At 37.7% G+C, this 10,570-nt stretch overlaps 1 protein-coding gene across 1 annotated transcript in view; it reads left to right on the top strand.

The window, feature by feature from the left end:
• Positions 1-10,570, top strand: part of TET2 (tet methylcytosine dioxygenase 2) — a 131,678-nt gene continuing 121,108 nt past the window's right edge. The window contains exon 1 of the mRNA XM_011966332.1: positions 1-198. The gene's annotated coding sequence lies outside the window, so the exon portion shown is untranslated. The remainder of the gene's footprint in view (positions 199-10,570) is intronic.

The following is a 10,570-nucleotide window of genomic DNA, read 5'->3' as shown; positions in this document are numbered from 1 at the left end:
CGGCGCGGCCGCCCCGAGACGCCGGCCCCGCTGAGTGATGAGAACAGACGTCAAACTGCCTTATGAATATTGATGCGGAGGCTAGGCTGCTTTCGTAGAGAAGCAGAAGGAAGCAAGATGGCTGCCCTTTAGGATTTGTTAGAAAGGAGACCCGACTGCAACTGCTGGATTGCTGCAAGGCTGAGGGACGAGAACGAGGTCAGAGCGCTTCTCTTATGCCGCGAAACTCTCCCTTTCCTCTCCCCTTCGCTTTTTCTCGGGCTTCCAGGGACTGGGGAGCAAACCCTGTAGTGTCACCCACAAATACCAAGAGGGAAGAGGGAAGCTTCACAAATTACTGGAGCCTCTTCAACATGGCTGACAAATATAGTTTTAATTCCCTATACCCCTTTTAAACCTGTAGTTCTGTGTGCTCTTCTCTCCTCCTAATGCTCGTCCCTTCCTCACCCAGAAAACTTACCTTTGTGCCTCCGACGAGCCGGTTTCGCGGCCTTTTAATCCGCAGAAAAGTGATTTTTAAATTTGCTTTCCTTTCTAAAATAGTTCAGCTTTGGGGGGCACTACTTTTCCCTTTAATCCTTTGCCCCCGTTTCTCTCGTGTGAGTGAAACGACTCTCCCGTTTATCCTGAACAACCTCAGAGAGAACACTGATACGGTGTTTTTCTACCCTTTTATCAGCTGTAGAGTCTGGGTCTGGGTTGGTGTCTGCCTCCTCCTACCTCCTTATCCCCCTTTGGGGGCTGTATGAAGTGAATGTCACAGGGAGTGGAATTAGAGTACACTGAGTGGGGTTTTGTGTGTGTGTGTGTGTGTTTTTTTCTTAAGTCCGCGCGTTTTGTTAGCGGCGCTGAGTGAAAGAGGAAAGAATAGTTTCTCCGGTTCCCCAAACAAGACCAGAACTCACTTTTCTCAAGGTACATAAGTCTGCGCTGGGCTGAGCCTTCCAGCCTGGGGTATGTATGTAAGAGAATTTATGGACAAATCTGTGTCCCGGCTTTGTGCTTCTCCCGAATCAGCTTCGTTTGGTTCCTTGGTAAGTGACAGGCAGACACAAAGGCAGGCGCAGGCCCGGGGAGGGGGCGGGAGGGGGTGGGGAGCGCAGCGTTGAGAGTTGCAAGACTGCAAGGTCAGGGGCGCCGAAAGAAATGAAACCCAGTCCCAGCAAAGAAGTGAAGAGCAGATTTGTAACAGTCCCATCCAAATTTTTCTTTTGGCCTCTCTCTTTGGTCTTTCATCTCTCTGCCTTTCTCTCTGTGTCCCCTCTCTACTCTTTTCTTCTCTCTCATACACACACACACACACACACACACACACACGCACGCACACACTCCTCGCATCTTGCTGAATCTTTTCACTGGGACTGCTTGTCTAGTTTTATTAAGCTAACAGGGTTTCTATGGAGAGTTTTCTACCTATGACATAATAAAGTGTGGCCTAGATAGACTCCTGGAAAGGCCGAAAATGAAATATAAGTGTTACTTGCTGGTTATTCACCTCATGATATACTTTTAATTACATTGAGTGAGTTCTCCCTTCTTCATCTAATGTTTGGGAATTGAGAAAAGGCTTATTTTCCAGCGGTAAAATTTAGTGAAATATTTATATATTTTACCTGTTTAGGGAGTGGAATACATTCATGAATTTAATATCTCAAATCACACATTGTGCTTTTTCGCCTTCAATCAGGGATTATAATGGGAAACCCACATTCAAAGATATTCATCAACAAATGATCCAACATAGAAATAAGATTGTATCTTAAAGGAAGTTGGGATTCACAGAGAAAAGACATTGGTTTGGTTTGGTGTAAGACTGGTGGTATTGTTGCCTGGCTAATGAAATCATTACATTTGCATTTTAATGGAAAGTTGAAATACTAAGGGGAGTTATGTTCTTTTACATGTTTGTATATGTGCTTAATAATGTTTGGAATAGAATATAAATTTAAACACAATAAATATTGATTTTTTAAATGTTAAGCAGAGAACTGTTACTGAAGGGTTGGTTAATCAAACTGAAGTTTAGAAGACAATTTATAGGATTTAAAAAAGGATAGAAGGAAAAACACAATAACAGACATTTCTCCATAAGTCGAATTTGCAAAACTATTTGTCCTTGATAGTTCACTTTGTAATTTTCTGTTATGATCTTTGTTAATTTCATGTAGTTAAGTTTGCTTTAATCATTGATAGGCGGGGTTCCTTCACATGATTACAAGGGAGAAGCATTACTTATCTCTGTGGAATAGAAACGGTTCATTGGTTAGTTCTTATTTGTCAAAAAAAAAAAAAAAAAACTTAGGATTTTACTATTAATGCTGTTCATGGTAAACTATCGAGAAAACTATGGTTAATTATTCCAGCAATTCCGAATTGAAAACAATTCCTTTTGCTAACAAACTAGTATTTACTTTTTGGAGACAACTTTTCAAATGTGGTATATACTGTCTTCAGGCTATTCAACTAATAATAGATGCAACATTTTCCACTCAATAAATAAGAATAACTACATTGGTTAATAATTTTGAGTATGAAGGCTTGTTTTTTCCTGTCATCAAATTTAGATTCTTGTTATTTTGTGCATCCTACTTTTATGCTGAAAACAGCTGCTAATTAATACTGTATAAAGTATTTCAGTGATTACAAGGAAGAGATGTGTGTGTTAGTCATCCCTGTGAATAAAAGTAACATCCTTTGTTGGAAAAGAGAAATTATTTTAATAAGTATGGGATAGTTTACAATAAAAGTCATAACCTCAGTTCTTTCTTATATGTGATCGTACTACCTAAGTGCTCCAAAAATTCCATAGGACTGTCTTGGGTTATTGAATTTTAGGAGCATGATAATGGACAATAACAAGATAGATCGCTTTTCTTAACTATGACATTGTTTTGCTTATTTTCTTATTGAACTAATCATTAATGAGAAATTAACTTGCAGTGAGAGAAGTCCCTTGCTTTGTTTAAATTGTCATATTTGCCAAACTCTTCTTAAAGCTTTAATTAGGTCTGATGTGCCAGTTTATGCCAGAAGCCAGAGGAATTGATATGATTTCGAGGCGGTGGCACATGGTCCTACTAGACATTGGCAAGTGAACATCACTTCCAGAACAAGTGAAGTGCACCTGCCAAGGAGTTGTTATGAAAGAATTCCAAAGTCCTTACTGGGCACTGGTCTTGTATTAGGTAACAAAAACCAGAGTTAATGTTTTAGTTTCACTTGTTGAAGTTAAAAGTTCCCTATCAATTCTTCTAAGACTCCACCCCCAAATAATGTTATAAGTCAAATGTCACTATTGAAATGTATTTCCTTATTTGCTGACCTCATTAAGAAGCCCTTCTTATGATTCATAGGCACACCTCACAGAAACTCTTATTTTCCATCCTGCCCAAAGTCTGAGTAGGTCAATTCTTATGAATTCTTATGAAATTACCTTGAAATAAAATACCTTCAAAAGTTATGGATGCTTGACATTGTATGTCAGTATTTTAGAATATCTAATATTTAGAAAATATTAGATCTACATTTTGTGCTTTAATTGCTTCTAATGCAATTTTTTTTGTTATTAATAGAATTTCATAGTCGTATCTGGGAATTTCAAATTGCTGGAAAGAGTCATCTTTGTTTTATAAATAACCATATAGACTGTTTTAATGTAATTGTTTCCTACCTTGGGAACAGGCTAAAACTTTGGACCAGCTGTCAGTATTTGTTCATCAGAATAACACTTTGTCAATGATTATTCTACCATTGCACAGTAGTTCTTAAGGATAGTAATGGTACCAAACCCAGCAGCAATAGAGTATCTCCCAAGCCAACTTTACAATTGGAGCCTTAACTGTGGGAAAGACCAGTTGCCAAGTAGAGCTGGTGGTTATCTGGGAAACTGTGCTGAAGAACACAACCACAAATGATTTTGCCAAATATACAGTATTTACTTGGTCTAGATCTCCAATTTCTATTTCGACTCACTGCCAAAACTGAGTGAATACTGCGACATTATTGAAGGAGGTTATGCAGTACATCTGTTGGTTTGGTGTATAGTAGGAGAGAAGGGTTCCAGGAGGGAAAGGGGAAAGTGAGAGCATGTTAATCAGTGTGACTGCAATCCAAAAAGAATTATGTATATCTGCTTATTTCCAGCATTATTTTTGTCCTATATTGTATATTGCAGAGACTTGCTGACTTAAAATAGATATATAATCTTTTTCTCAATAGAATAGATATTTGGTTATCCATTCCAAATAACAAATTTTGGATGGGCGTGGTGTCTCATGCCTGTAATCCTAGCACTTTAGGAGGCCAAGGTGGGAGATCACTTGAGGCCAGGAGTTTGAGGCCAGCCTGGGCAACACAGCCGGGCGCCAGTCTCTACAAAACATTTAAAAAAGTAATGGGGCATGGTGGTACATTCCTGTAGTCCCAGCTACTCAGGAGGCTGAGGTAGGAGGATGGCTTGAGCTCAAGCATTCTAAGTTACAGTGAGCTATGATCACACCACTGCACTCCAACCCAGGCAACAGAGAGAGACCAAATCTCAAACAGTAACAACAACAGCAAAACCAAACAAACAAAAAAGCACATTCTATCAGCTTTGATTTATGTTTTCTTCATTTGTAATGACATGTAGTTAAATGTGTCATGCTTCAAAAATAAGGAACAGATAGTAGGTGGATTTTCAATATAATATATATTACATATGTTATATATTTTCAATATATAATATATGTAAAAATAAATTTAGTGATAATATCATCCTACCTGCAGTTTTAAGAATTCAGAACTCAGGCTGGGTGTGGTGGCTCACTTCAGGGGGTGAAGGCAGGAGGATCACTTGAGGCCAGGAGTTCTAGACCAGCCTGGACAACATAGTGAGATATCTGTCTCTATTCAATAAAAAATAAAAATAAAAATAAATTAAGAACTCAATGCTTTAGACTCACTGAAAGTTGTTCCTCTAAACTGACTTGAAATCATGTTCCAAATAAACTGAGAATTAAAGTAAGAGACGAGGCTGGGTGCAGTGACTCATGCCTATAATCCCAGCACTTTGGGAGGCCAAGGCAGGTGGATGACTTGAGGTCAGGAGTTTGAGACCAGCCTGGCCAACATGGCGAAACCCCATCTCTACTAAAAATACAAAATTAGCTGGGCACGGTGGTGCACACCAGTAATCACAGCTAATCGGGAGGCTGAAGCCCGAGAATCACTTGAGCCTGGGCGTGGTGGCTCATACCTGTAATCCGAGCACTTTGGGAGGCCGGGGCAGGTGGATCACCTGAAGTCGGGAATTCGAGACCAGTCTTGCCAACATGGTGAAACCCTGTCTCCACTAAACATACAAAATTAGCCCGGTGTGGTGGCACATGCCTGTAGTCTCAGCTATTCTGGAGGCTGAGACAGCAGAATCACTTGAACCCTCCAGGAGGCAGAGGCTGCAGTGAGCTGAGATGGCTCTGCTGTACCCCAGCTTGTGTGAGACAGAGCGACTCTGTCTCCAAAAAAAATAATAATAAATAGGAGAAGAATAAATTGGGATGAAGTGTTTTTGAAGGACAGTCTAGGATATAAAATGAACTGGTTGTTTGACTAAAAATACTACAAATGTTTCTTTCAAATTGCATTGCTTTTTTGTCTATTGGAAGGTAGGCACCGATTTCTATGTCTTTCTATTCCCTAATAGAACCTACTATTGACCTCTCAGTCAATGTTTAGTGGATGATATAGAACTAGTGAAAAACCATACAATTTAACTAGAACAAAAAGTATAATCTATTTTCTTTTCCCTTTTTTTTCCCCCCGCCCGAGATAGTATCTTGCTCTGTCACCTAGACTGGAGTGCAGTGGCGTGATCTTGGCTCACTGCAACCTCTGCCTTCCAGGTTCAAGTGATTCTCCTGTCTCAGCCTCCAGAGTAGCTGGGATTAGGAGCGTGCCCCACGAAACCTGGCTAATTTTTCTATTGTTATTAGAGACAGAGTTTCACCATGTTGGCCAGGCTGGTCTCGTACTCCTGTTCTCAAGTGATCTGCCTTCCCCAGTCTCCCAAAGTGCTGGGATTACAGGCGTGAGCCACTGTGCCCAGTCTAATCTATTTTCAATGTATAAGAGAAAAATGTGATGATGGTAGGAGTAATGGTGTGTTTTCCTTACATTTAATTTCTATAGGCTATGGCAGTTGCCCTATAAAAGCCACCCATTTTAAGCGCAAAAGTGAATAGTTTTTAGTAAACTTATATGGGATCATATATTTTTAATTAAAATATTTATTGAGATAATTATAGATTCATATGCCATTGTATGAAATAATACAGAGAGATTCCACATACACTTGCTCAATCTCCCCCAGAGGCAACATTTTGCAAAACTATAATGTCATATCGCAACCATGATACTGACATTGATATGGCCTACTAATCTTATTCAGATGTTCTCAGTTTAACTTGTACTTATTTTGTGTGTTTTGTTTTATACCCTTTAATCACATGATCACATATTTTTAAGCCTTTTTTTCCTCAAAACAGAAGTTTAGCACAAAGGTTTAGCAGCTTATCAATCATGTGATTGTGCCATTATGCCATATTAAAATGTGTGTCAGAATATAAGTTTTTGTTTTCTTAGAAGTCCTTTTTTTGATAGAATGGCCTTTATGTTAAAAATATTTTAAGTTGCTTTGTGACAGAGTAAGTTGATGTCATTTAATTCTCATCACAACCCTAGAGATAGGTATTATTCTTATCCCTGTTTATGAATGAGGAAACTGAAGCCCAGTGAGGTTAAATAACTTCCTTGAGTTCATACATCCGATATATGGCTTAGGCTTAGCCAGCATTTGAGTTAAGCAGTCTGTCTCTAGGGCCAAATCTTTTAATCACTATATTATACTTCCTCATTATCATTGATAGTTGTAAAAGTGTACAATGTGGACTATGTAGAACAAGTCATAAAAGGAGATTTAAAATGCATACAGTTGTTCACATGAAAACTTGTAGCCAAATGTTCATTACAGCATTATTAATAATGGTAACAGATGGAAACTACCCAAATATCTATCAGGTCATGAGTGAATAAACAAATTGTGGTATATCCATATAGTGAAATATTATTAAGCAATATAAAGGAATGGATTATTGATAAATGCTGTGACACAGGTGAATCTGAGAGGCATAACAAAGGCCCCATATGATATGCTTTCAATTTTACGTAACATTCAGAATAGGCAAATCTAAGGAGACAGAAAGTTAGCTAGTTATTACTAGGGGCTAGGGGTGGGAGGGAGGTGACTGCTGTTAAGTATGAGATTTCTTTTGGGGATGATGAAATGTTCTGTAATTAGATAGTAATGATTGCCCAACTCTTTGAATATGCTAAAACCCACTGTATTACATGCTTTAAAAGGATGAATTTATTGTATGTGAATTATATTTCAAAAAGCTGTTGTTATAAAAATGAATATAGTTGAGTTATTTGGTTTATGTTATGTCAGAAAATGTCTTACATCTCATTCAAAAGAAATGCAGGAACTGTTTGGATTGAATGAGGCTAAGCGTTATCTTTCTAGGAAGATGGCATTAAGGAGTTTTATTATGCCTGTAATCCTGGCACTTTGGGAGGCCAAGGCAGGAGGCCAGGAATTTGAGATTAGTCTGGACAACATCCTCTTATAGATGAGAAAGATACTTAATCACTCAAAAGTTGGCATTGTGTTTGGTGATAACAATAGCCTTTAGAGTTTATATGGGAAGATTCAATAGATAGTGATAGGTTATATGACTTGGTAAACAGGGCTTAATGTATAGGTGCAAGAAACTTTTTCAGATGTCTTTAGTTACCTAGCCATTCAGTTCAGGGGATGTAACCCAAGTGTTAAAAGGAATGTGACTGGGCGCGGTGGCTCACACCTGTAATCCCAGCACTTTGCCAGCCCAAAGTGGGTGGGTCTCTTGAGCTCAGGAGTTGGAGACAAGCCTGGGCAACATGGCAAAACCCCATCTCTACAAAAAATGCAAAAGTTAGCTGGGTGTGGTGGCACATCCCTGTAGTTCTAGGTACTTATGGGGCTGAGGCGGGAGGATAGCTGGAGCCTGGGAAGTTGAGGCTGCAGTGAGTCATGTTGGTGCCCCCACACTTCAGCCTGGGTGACAAAGTAAGACCCTCTCTCTCACAAAAAAAAAAAAGGAATATCTATAAAAATTGCTGTTCTTGTTTGAATTGCTACAAAGTGCAGTTTAATCTACAAATAATAACAAATTACTAGATTTGGGGGGGTATTAATGTCTTATCTATGCGAAAACAGAAGGGCAATGCAGGGCAGAGAATAAACTTCAAAACTTTGAGTTTGTTAACTGTTGATATCTCCACTTGTCATGTTTCAGATCTTAAAATTAAAATGGCAAAGTATCTCATAGGGTTTAAGCAAGTGACTCTTTTTCTGTTAACTGGTGTTGTGACATGTTGAAGATGTAAAATAAGGTTGAAAAGGGAATTGCTCTGCAGCAGTCTTCATAATGCCAGGACAAAATGAGAAATGGTTAGGGCCCGAATGATGATGGCTCTCCATCTTTGCTATGCGTGGCCACAAATATTTACAAATACCAGCAGAACTTCTACAAACCGCCTAATGGTAAAATGAGTGCAGATTTTTAGCACTAGTCCCTATGGAACTATGACTTGTAGTTTCGGACACACAGGGTGAATTACTTGGGGTTGATTGTATTTGAATTTCTAACCTTATGTAATTCTAGATACCAGACATTCTTGTTTTGCAATGCTTCTCTCCCTTTTTATTCTCATGAGAACGTTGGGTTGCAGCCGGTTGGATCCCATACGTTGGGACCATGACTGATAACCAGAATGGAGAAAATTCACTGATCTGGAAACATTGAGCTTTAGGCTAAGGTTCAGAGACATATTTAAGATAAACATGTGATTGTACCCAATAAGGAAGTATATTGTCTTTATATAATTGTTATGATCACTTTTTCAATGAGTAACTATAGAATTTTGCTTTTTAAGAGTATGATCATAGCATCTATTTGTAGACTTGTTGAATATGTGTGGCAAGCCCAAGATAGATGCTCATGTTAGACCCCTCAAGAAGTTGGTGTAGTGATGGTTATGGAAAGCAGTAAAATATAATTTAGGTTCTGTTCTCCTTACTGGAGAAATGAGTAGCTTACTTATCTTCACCCTCTCTTGTTTCTCTTAAAACTTTGTGAACCGCCTCAGCTGACTATAAATTTTTGTACTAGTATCTCTATAATTCTAAAAAAGTTGTTCACAAGTTTGAGTGTCGTACTTCATCTTTGCTTTTTAACGCCCTTCCAAAAAATGTAAATCTGTTCTCACATATTAGGAATAGTTTGATTTGTTGTTAATTTTTAGCTTTGCTTTTTATAAGTAATTTATACGGAAGATACACCATATTCAAAAGAAGAAAAATGGGTTGAATTTTTGCTGACGTACTACTCTCTTCAAAGGGAATTGCCTATGTTCAGGCATAGAAATGCAGGCAGTCTGACATTTAGGTATGCCATACAGTGTATTGATATTTTTAATTTGCTACTTTTAACATTTTGAGATTTGTCACAGTTTGTTCTGTGGGTGGGTAAAAGTAATGGTAATTTTAATTACAGTTGTCGTGCCTCATTAGCCATTGCTAAAACCTGCCTTACCAAATCACTTATTTTCTTGATGCAGTGTTAAATCTAGCTTCTATGTCCACATTATACATTAATGAGAACATTCATCCATCTCTCAAATGAGTTATTATTATAGTAGTTTCTCCTGAAATAGATAATGCATTAAAAAAAAAAAAAAAAAAAGCTTCAATAGGGATAATGAAAGCCAGATAACATAGCATGGTATCTGAGTTATTCCTCCTGTTTTTCTTACCTGGCTGCACTAAGAAGGGCACTCATTAAAAATTACCATAATTATTAGTTGTGCTGCCTCTGAAGTAGAGCACCAGAATTTGAGAGTAATACAGTGATACCACACCCAGATTGTATCCATAATATACTGTCCTCATCTTATTAATTTTTTTAACCTGTTTGTTCTTTTAGCACTTTTCCTGCTTTTGTTTGAAGTCTCTTGCTTTGAAGTTATAGAATTTTTATATTTTCCATTGACTGTAAAGTTATCTCAGCTCTTTTATAACTTTTCATGATATTTGCATTAAAAGGATCACTTTTAGCAGCCTGTAATTAGTTCAGATGATTATTAGCTTTTTGTTTGTTCTACTGTGTACTCTACTATATACATTATAACAGAAGAAGAAACCATTTTGACAAATACAGTATCTGATAGTTCATCAAATCAGAGTGAACATCTTAAAACGTGAATTGAGTTATTAAAATATTAATTCATTTACATTCCTATTTTAATATACCAAATGTAACTGATGAAAAGAAGAATACCATAAGTGGGTACTTTTCAAAAATGAAGGAAGAAAAAATCTCACAACTAAAGATTCTTACCACATAAATTATTTATTTTAGTAAATAATTATTTTAGTACAAACGGATACATTGTAGCAGGAAAAAACGTACTTTAAACTTTGTCTTGTCAA

The sequence above is a fragment of the Mandrillus leucophaeus genome, unplaced genomic scaffold (assembly GCF_000951045.1).
Source record: "Mandrillus leucophaeus isolate KB7577 unplaced genomic scaffold, Mleu.le_1.0 Scaffold756, whole genome shotgun sequence".
In the NCBI taxonomy this organism is placed as follows: Eukaryota; Metazoa; Chordata; class Mammalia; order Primates; family Cercopithecidae; genus Mandrillus; species Mandrillus leucophaeus.
This window is presented reverse-complemented; position numbering and strand designations above follow the sequence as displayed.